The sequence below is a fragment of the Hyposmocoma kahamanoa genome, unplaced genomic scaffold (genome assembly GCF_003589595.1).
Source record: "Hyposmocoma kahamanoa isolate Upper Pololo Valley unplaced genomic scaffold, ASM358959v1 202, whole genome shotgun sequence".
Lineage (NCBI taxonomy): Eukaryota > Metazoa > Arthropoda > Insecta > Lepidoptera > Cosmopterigidae > Hyposmocoma > Hyposmocoma kahamanoa.
Genome location: NW_020653726.1, coordinates 7231707 through 7242154, shown reverse-complemented (window position 1 = coordinate 7242154; position 10448 = coordinate 7231707). Strand labels below are relative to the sequence as shown.

The window sequence follows — 10448 nt, the reverse complement described above, 5'->3', positions numbered from 1 at the left end:
TTTCGTGACAAGTAATAGGAAGTGAATTCCAAAGCCTGACCGCATGAACAATGAAGCAGTGAGAATCGTTAATTCCCACTAGTTCTGTTGACAGAACTACTGATACTTTTTTCCCATTTGTTCTGTTAATAAATAGACAGTTTTCTTCGCAGAACTACTAAGAATTTTCTCTCTCACTAGTCTGTTGACAGAACTACTGGTACTGTTCTTTCCATTTGTTCTGTCGATAAACAGACAGTTTTCTTCACAGAATAGAAACCGGAATTGAAACTTGGAAAAGATAACAGGGACCTAATATGCGAGCGACAGGATTTATCCTGGGACCTGAGAAAGGTACCCGGGAGACGCAGACAAGTCGTGGAACAAAAGTTGTTATTTATGATGTCGATAAACTAAGTCTGCGGAACATATTCATACAATACATTCATTAACCGCCTCAGTGGCCGAACGGCTATCATGCCGGACTGCCATGCAGAGGTCCCAGGTTCGATTCCCGGACCGGGAGAAATATTTGTATGGCCTACATTTATTTCTCTCGTGAGTTTGGGTGTAATTTGTGGATGTCTGTGTGTGTGTCCATGGCACCCGCGACACAGGTTTTCCCTAGTGCGGGGCTATGTTGAAAGTGTGCGTTATTTATTTATTTATTATTTATTAAAATTCAAATGTAAATATAATTATCAATGACGATAGTATAAATATGGCTGAGATATATGTAAACTTTGCGTGCCTACATAAATACATACATACACAATATATATTATAATCAAAACAAATTATTAGTTTATATTTATGTTACTGATTAACTTCCGAGTTTATCAGGAAGTGCTCTTTTAATTTGCGTTTGAATGACGCAACCGATGGACTGTCACATGGTCACGAACGCTAGCAGGTAATTTATTCCACTTACGAGCTGCACTAACTGTAAAAGAATAGTGAATTAATAAGATAGTTTCATTTCCGTTGTCTAACAATTACGAAAAACTAAGAACTCGATATATACATATTTATTCATACACCAATATCAACGTACTCACACCATACTGTGCCCAGTTTACTGTTTGTTACTCGTGTAAACACAAATAATGAGCTGCACGTAGAATTTTATTAAAAAAAAGCAAAAGTAAGTACACCTCATGAAAGCTCAAGACATTAAAGCTTGATGAGCAACCTTGTGGGTTTCCTGGTAAATTATTCCTTATCTATAATAACTCTAGTAATTTACTTACTCTGCGATTGATAGTTTAGATTAGGTTAGAAGATCAGCTGAAGTGGCAGTGGGCGGGCCACATAGCTAGGAGAACCGAAGGCCGTTGGGGCGGAAAGGTTCTTCAATGGCGACCGCGCACCGGACGACGCTCAGTGGGTAGGCTCTCCACCAGGTGGACCGACGATCTGGTGGAGGTCGCGGGAAGCCGATGGATGCGGGCAGCGCAGTTGTTTTATGCTACGTTAATCTTTAATTATTCAATACGGAATCAGTTGTTACTGCAGTTAACTTTAAAAAAACCCTGCACTGTTTACAATGCATCTTATAAAAGATTAACGTTATGCAAATTTGAACTCAAAACAATCTACACTGTGCACTAACATGCACGGCGACGAGCGTACAACACGGATAATGCAGAGCACAACCAAGATTCACTTAATTCAGTATAAAGTTTATAATCAAAACTTTCTCCCTACAAAGTACTAAAATCTAATATATGTATCGCTATTCAGACTCTGTAAGCTATTTATGTGGTATATTTAATTAAAACTCGTATAGTAAATTGACACAAAGCTGTCTTGATTATCTTTTTTTTTACGCACACACTCATAGTCCCCCGCAGGGAAACCCTGTATCGTGAGTGCTATGGACACACACATCGACAACCACAAATTACAACTAAACTAACGAAAGAAATAAATGCAGGCCATACAAATATTTCTCCCGGCTCAGGAATCGAACCCGGGACCTCAGTGTGTCCAGCATGGTAACCATACGGTCGCGGAGGCAGTTCATTCTCATTATTGAACGCTTATTACTTATTACTTAAGGTATGCTTTTTTATTATTATTGTGACTCGGCAAAATGACTGCACTGCGCCTGATGGAAAGTGCGAATACAGTCCAGAGATGAGAGTAACGGATGGAAAACACAAATATCTTCACACCGTCACTATCATTTTGCCGGTCTGGCCAAATGCTTCTTCACACTACGTAAAAAGAAACAGAAAAGGTCCTTTTAGACGTTTAGGTAAGTATGTGTAAATATTTATAATAAAATCAGTTCTCCTTGTTTGAGGACGATAAACAACAAAACTCTCAAAAAGACTCATTAAAAAACTTACTAATTCAAAACTAACGAGCGCCAAATACGGCTCTCACTTTGACCTGAAATTGCGCACAGCAACACACGCGGGTCTACTTAATAACGGCTGAAACATAAATGAACTTAGCTTATGCTAATGTTTATCCACCCGCTGTTTAAACTTTTGAAATATCTCTTTGAGCTTCTTTAATGATTCCGCCACGTGCGAGGCTAATCATATGTTTACAACTTTACTGGCTGTGGCTCAATGAGTAACTTATCACACGAGTAAATAACCCTCCAAGTCATAACTGGCAATAAAACTGAAACTAAATAAGATATAAAAGAAACTGCTTATAGGACGTTGTAGATCTAGTATTGCTGATTCCATGTATGTTAATAACTCAATTTCGCTTTTGATTACGTTAGTTATGATATGGAGACATCTCACCAATTCAAACTGTTTTCATTTCTTAGATCTGTAATTGATTAAACGCTGATAAAGCCGATTCCCACGAGAAGAACGAATAAGAGCCTCTGGGTGCCTTTGGTGAATATTAATTAGTATAGATATTTATACGCATTTATCATTCACTATAATTACTTAACATAACATACTCAGGTAGAAATAACCTGAAAGAGCTAAACAATTCACTCCCATGGATTTTTGTTATGTAATTAAGCAAATGTATAAGCCGTATGAAGTTTTGGTTTGACAGTGGTTTTAAGTTTCATTAAAGACAAATTTGAAAAATCCTCTGTGCATTCTCCAAATTTCGTATCATAGAAGCGTGTAGACATTTATCAAGACCTGTTTATATTTGTTCTATGTATTAATGTTACATAACTGATGATAAGTCAAACGCATTTTTTAATGAAAATGTTACATAATCTTCCTCTTAACATAAATTATGTTTTCATAAATTTCTTGTGACGCCTCTGTAAAAATGTTTAAATTTATCACCCAGAAGCACTCTGTGGCCCAGTTTTGTAATTTGCCCGAACAGCACGCTTTTCCAGAACAACGATTTTACTAATGTCTACGTTTCCCCAAAGTAAAACACCAAATGCTATCAAACTGCTGAAATAGCCGAATAAGAACGTAGAGGTACATTAGTTTATTTCGGCTCTTTCTATTTCTACATCTGAAAATTCTTCGATGGCGAACAACGCATAACTGAGCCGTTGTCTGTAACATCTACAGATATACCCAAAAATTAAATTGAGTCCATAAAGTTCAAATTCGTTATTCCATTCATTATATTTCCAACTCTAACCCTTGGCCATATATATCTGCACAACAACAACAACAACAACTTTCAGGAGAAAAGTTTAAAGATTCTACAAACGAAATTAGTCGATAACTTTTATGCTTAAATATGACAGTTATTAAACTTCACATATTCACACGTAATTTGTTTCATTTAGTTTGTATGATTTATATATGATAGAAGCATTTTTGACGTATGATCACATATTGTTTTATTGTACCAAGGATACGAAGTATAGTTTGTGAAGGTCGTGGGCAATGTTTTCATACTATTTGTGTTTTATATATACAACACACAAACATTAAATTAAATTAAATTTATATACAACAAATATTATATGATACCGTAGAAATAGGTAAGATAGATGATAGCACACTGCAGCCTTTTTACTGTAAAGAATAGAAAGTTATCATCATTAAACAATAAATTGTTAGTTTAGAAACGTGAACAAAGGTGATAGTAATTCACTTGGAATTTTTACTGAGAACACCGATTGTCAGTAAAATTATCAGTTATGTTCTCAATTATATTTCGAATCTTTTTTAATACTCGAAATTATTGTAGCTTTGTCTCAGTTATTACCAGATTTAAGAAGAAGAAGAGCACAAGCTTATTATTAATTATTTTGCCGATAAAAAGATTTATAACATTTTTAATATGGATCCATTCAAAGACTTCAGAGTTCCAAAATTAATCTCTATGGCCCTTGTCATCAATAATGACAAAAAAAATGTGACAAAATTTAAACAAGCACGAGTAATTTTAAAAAACATTTCCCTAAAATAAGTCTTCAGGTGGTCTTCGGGGACGATGGTAGACGAATTTAGAAACTTAGTAGTCGAAATAGTAATGTCGATAATTTGAATCTTGAGCAACTTCAAAGTCTAGTTTTACAAGTTAAGCCTTGATTGTTAATTTAAAAACCAAGTTGCGAAATTGGACTCTTCCAATTTTGCTACTATGCTATTCCCAGTCGTCTTCATGACATCCCCGCTGTTTTTCATTTCATTATTTGTAAATATTACTTTAGATGCAATACGTCGGTAGTACGGTACACTTAAACATTTTAGAATGCCTTCTAAATATCATAGAAACTGTCACTAGTGTTGACTTTTTATTCTCAGTTAATTAACTGATTTCTTAATGTGCAGAGTGATCACACATACATAATTAGAGCGGCCTAACAAAGTGCTCAACGTGTACAAATGTTCGCAAACTGGTAATTGAGTAAAGATCGCTATCGCGAAACGAACATAACTTTTCGTAGAAAAGTCAACCCATTTCAGAAATCGGAACCGGTAATAAAATCCGACGGAACAAAACCCTTTTATTTTGGTCCGACTTTAATAAAAATATACCAGCTCCTTTTTTGTTTTAAAACGAAAACGGCAAGGCGAGTTGTTGTTGCAGACATCATGAGTCTAATTTACTTGCATAATTCTAAAATTAATCAAGTACGAGGTCTTTGCTCAATGCCAAGAAGACAAAGTGTGTTAAATTTGAATTACCTAATATAAAATCGTCTAGGCCAATCATAGAAATAAATGGAGAAAAGTTAGACCTAGTTAATAAAGGTGACTTTTGGGAGTGACCAGATAGTAAACGTCAATGGTTTTCCACATATTATATCTTCCTTGACCAGCAGATTAAGCTTTGCTGCATACGCAGGCCGCAGAATACATGAGCTTACCGATGTTGGTACTGCTAGACTAGTTTAATTTAGTTACTTTCATAGTATAATATCCTACGGGATTCTCATGTGGGGTAAAGCGGCAAATATATAAACCATATTTATGTTGCAAAAACGAGCGATTCGTTCTTTGTACCGTTGAGATTCTCGAGATTTCTCTCAGGGAAAAACTTAAGGTGGCTGGTATCATGACTACACTTTCCACGATTTCGTTTAACTAAGGTTAACGATTTCTTTATGGGGAACTGTATACGTTTTTTTAATAAGATTTCGGAGTATATATTAAGATTATCATTTCCTAAGTTTAAAACTTATATCAAAAGTATTTTAAATGAAAAGTCATATTACAAAATCGAAGACTACGTAACAAATAACGATGTATGGAAAGACGACATGAGTCTAAATTCCACACAAATATGATTTAAATTGTATTCCACAGCATTTAAGTTTATTTGAAAAGGGCAATCACAAAAGTTTCTTGCTAGTTCTTCTTAGAGAAGGCAGCGCATTGAACGAACAGTAGCTTAAAAAATTACGTTTTCAAGCGTAAAAGTTTTACCTACGGAATAAATGATTATTTGAATTTGACTTCTTAAATAATTCAACTAAAGCGGTAGGTCAAAAAATTTATTGTGACATCAGAGTTTCGCCATGGTTTCACCCACCGGTTTCTAATGGCGCCTTCAAATTAGACGTTTGCAAGCCCTGCAGTGACGCGACTGTGCTGTGACGCGGCTGCCACGCGTCTGTAACGCTTCAGTAATTTTTAATTCACTAATTGTGACTGCAAAAATGGCGTGCTCCTGTCACGACAGTACCGCTGCAACTGCGCTTATAATAACTAAATATAGTAATAAAATATTACGTGAAAATTAGTAGTAGTAATGCGAGTGCATCACTGCAGCGCTTCTATAAACGTCTAATTTAAAAGTGCCCTACGAGTTACAATGTGAATTAATCTTGGGCTCATAATAAGCTTGTATTAGGAACAACCTTATTTTCTCCCCGGAATTTTGTTTCAAGATCATGAAACTATGCCATTATTTCGAAAAACGTATTTGTTATAAATCTATAGTCGACTTAAAATATGCCTCAAAATCAAAAGAATAGTTTGATTTGTATACCACTGTAGTGTTAGCAGAGGACCAAGTGAGGATTGTAAAGATGGTAGCTGAACGCCGATGGTATCGGAAGACGGCCCAGGATGTTGAAAAATTCCTAGAAACCTGGCGCTTACTAATTACGAGTAGGTGCTCAATCAACTTTCAAAAATTTATCTTAGATCTTACCTACCCTTTAACTACCATATTCACACACACCTACTGATTTATACTGCATATTCCAAGTAAAATTATGTAGGTATATATATCAAGTCATCAAGACACGTCCCGCTGCTGGGCACGAGACTCCTCTCAGGCGAAAGTTTAGGCCATAGTCCGCCAAGCTGACCCAATGCGGGTTGGGAACTACACGCTGAAAAGCTCATGGTTAATTTTAATTCAATTGCACGACTTCGAGAAGCGGTAGGTCTACCATTAATTTATCACGACTTCTTAAGTACGAGTATACGAGTTTCTAATAGTATAAGGTGCACCACCCAGTTAATCACCTTTCAAAACACATATCCATTTCTGACCTCGTATGTATCATTGCTCAATTCACTAATGAAATGGAAACCACTTAAATTGATTCATTCTCACTAGAGCAACCAACATTTTCCTTACTGCGTGTAGTTCCGCGGATGCCTCTACACAACCTTTACACGACATTCTTTATTTATGGCCTCGCACACCCGCCCTATTTCACCAATGGCTGTCGAAATAAACTCGAATGAAACACATTTTTATATGCGAGATTTGCGAAAGTTGTCCAACTACCAGTATACAGAAATAAAAAAACCTTTTCTATTTGACCTACAAAGTCAAGTCAAATAATCTTTATTTCATATGTAAGCAAATTACACTTGAAATTGTCATAATGATTAAACTCTACTGCTCATTCGTAAGACAGGTTCCCCTGAGAAGAATGAGCAAGAAACTCTAGGTTTCTCCTTTATAAATACATATACATTTGAATACAGTTGTCATTACAATATTTAATTTAAACGGGTTACTACCACGGATTTCTCCCAACTGCGCAAAAGTTGTATAATAACCTTTAACATAAAGTTGTTGTTTCACAATAGTTTTAAACCTCGTAAATGGCAATTTTTAAAAATCAATCAGAACCTTATTATAGAAACGTGTACATTGCTCCTTAAATGAATTTGAGACTTTATGAAGACAACTGTCAAGAACAAGCGTTTTCTATCCTCCATGCGTAACGAATAATAAATATGTAGGTGCTTCTTCTAAGACAAGACCAGTCTCACGTAGTTTAATGCAATACAACACAAATACCTTTGCATATAAACGTTGGGAACTAATCTGAAGATACTAATATTAACATCTGCGAGACTAGGAAACGTATGGGTGTCATCGACGTCAAAGTTTACTAATCTTCTTAGATAGTTTATCCCCAATCCTTGCCATTACAGAAATCTCCATGCTATCGGGTTAGTTCGACAATCTAACAATAGCTGAAAACTTAATAATTAAACGGTGTTGATTCAAATATCTAGAGTAACTTTATATTTAGATAATCTAGCGCAAAAACAGATAATCATGAATGTTGTTATATAATGTAAATGTTGATCCCTATAGGCACAGTCAACAGCATGCTTGACATTGGCTTGAAATTTATTGCTGTGCTACTTAAAGTGAGAACTGTCAAATGCAATATGATAATTGATTCTCGAAACGTTATAATCTTCTTGTCGAAATTTTGGTCAGCTTCATTACAAGTATTTATTAAAAAAAAACTAAACAAAGGTCTAACATTTCGTAGTAGTAGAGCAATTGTGAAAGAGATCGTCCAGGTCAAGTACTGCCACCTTACCTATTTCTGTGACAATGAATGTGAGCATTACAACGTTTCTGTTTTGAAGGGTAAAGGTTGCTGGTGAAAATTTATTTATTTATTTATTTATAATAATCGCCAAAAGAAATACACTGTTTAAACATGAAGATAAAATAACACAGTAGAAATTAGAATGTGGACCCAATAATAGGCAAATACAGGATGCACACGTAGCGGTAGCGTCGTATCCGATTACTGTGTATTAAATTACAGACAAACAAATAAATACAACGCATACACTCACATACGTGGCAGTTTTATCGACCCCTGCCAAGGTGTTCGAAGCAGCCTGGCAGAACAGTATATTTCAGCAGGTTTGTTCTCAAATATCGGACGCGCAATATGGTTTTCGACTGGGTAGGAGTACCACTAGTAACCTCATGAGCTACACGACTCAACTGGTCCCTGCAATAGGCAGTGCAGACCAAGTGGATGCCGCTTATTTCGACTTTCGAAAAGCGTTCGATGTCGTGAATAATGATGTCTTGCTTAGGAAACCAGCTGGCATCGGTTTTACACCCCATTTATTACAATTTTTTTCTAGTTACATGATCGACAGACAGCAGTACGTTTAGTATGACTTTGTCCAGTCTGGGGTAAGTCAGGTTAGCAATTTTGGACCTTTCCAATTTGTGATAATGATTAATGACCTACTGGGGGCTATCTAAAAGTCACAATGCCTCCTGTTTGCAGATGACCTGAAACTATTTCTCCGCTCCGATCAATAGTACCTTGTACATTATTACAAAATGATATCAACAACGTAGTGTCATGGAGTGAGCAAAATAGTCTACAGTTCAATACTTCTAAATGTGTACGATTTCTTATACTCGAAAGCGTAATCCTATTTGCCACGATTATAAAATAAACGCTGCAACACTGCAGAGGGTTACCGAAGTAAAGAACTTCGTTTTAGGGCAGAGTTGAAGTTCTAGGATCATATAATAAGTATTTGTAAAAAAGCATATAGAAATTTGGGATTGATTCTACGTACAGTTAATAGTTTTACACACATAAAGGCAATAACGGCATTGTACAATACCTTGGTTAGATGCCATCTCGAATGTGTGCACTTATTTGGGCTCCAAGGGAAATTAAATATAATGTAATGTTGAAACGCATACAAAACAAATTTACAAGATATTTATATTTAAGGCTATACGGGATATATCCTTTCTATCCTTTGACGTATCCTAACCTTTTTATTTTAGGTATGGTGGTGTACAACGAAGTGGGGGTACGGAGGGAATTAGCATTGGTTTTTTTTATACGTTTCAATTGTTAAAAGGCAAAACATGCAATGCAGAGGTTTTGAGTCGTGTGGGTCTTTGCGTTTCTGATGGGTATGTAGGGCGCCGGCGCCGGCCTCAGATGTTGGCGATTCCTCGTGAGAGAACCAACCCGCTGGTCAGGGTACCACTGTCACGAGGGATGAGAACTTTGAACGTTATTGACGGGAAAGTTGACCTATTTGACTGTTCTCTGCGTGAGTTCAATAAAATAGTTTTATTTGTAATTAATATGTTAGGGAATACAATGTCAGTTTATAATTGAATATGGTATAATATAATTTTAGTAGGTACAATAGAATTTTTGACTATAATTTTAATGTTTGTAAATAATGTTGAACAAGTGATAATTTTGGCTACACTATTGCATTAGGTTAGGTCCTGTAATGATAGTTGCTAGCTTATGTATGTAAAATAAATAAATAAATAGATACTCACATGGAAACCATGTATCGTGGGTGCCTTTGACACACACACGTAGACAACCACAAATTACTCCCAAAGTCACTGGATAAATAAAGTAGGCCATACAAATATTTCTCCCGACCCGAGAATCAAACCCCGGCCTCTGCGTGGCAGTCCAGCAAGGTAACTGTTCGGCCACAGAGGCAGTTGCGATATTACAGACACATGGGACTTGCAAGTTATGTCTCGGATGAATCAATGATGACGAATGGTATGAGAATGTTATGACGTCCAATAAGGAATTCGTGTCTCAGACCTTTGCAATTTAATACTCGGAGTGGCATTGCATACTCCTATGGACAGGCATGTGGCTTACCACCAGGCGCACGACTTGTTCATCCCGCCACTTACTGCCTTAAAAAAACATACAGCTACATTTATTTATCTATATTTTGGATTATATTGTGTGTGTGTGTATGCGTGTGCGTGCGTGCATGTGTGTGTGTGTGTGTGTGTGTGTGTGTGTGTGTGTGTGTGTGTGT

At 36.2% G+C, this 10448-nt stretch overlaps 1 protein-coding gene across 2 annotated transcripts in view; it reads left to right on the top strand.

Annotated features, from left to right (window-relative positions):
- LOC113227202 overlaps positions 1–10448 on the top strand; it is a 155754-nt gene that overhangs the window by 85931 nt on the left and 59375 nt on the right. Inside the window, exon 1 of one of the 2 annotated variants that reach the window (XM_026460092.1) lies at positions 2786–2843. The exons of the other annotated variant lie outside the window; for it this stretch is intronic. The gene's annotated coding sequence lies outside the window, so the exon portion shown is untranslated. Of the gene's footprint in view, positions 1–2785; positions 2844–10448 lie in introns of those variants that run through there. 2 annotated transcript variants of the gene reach the window in all.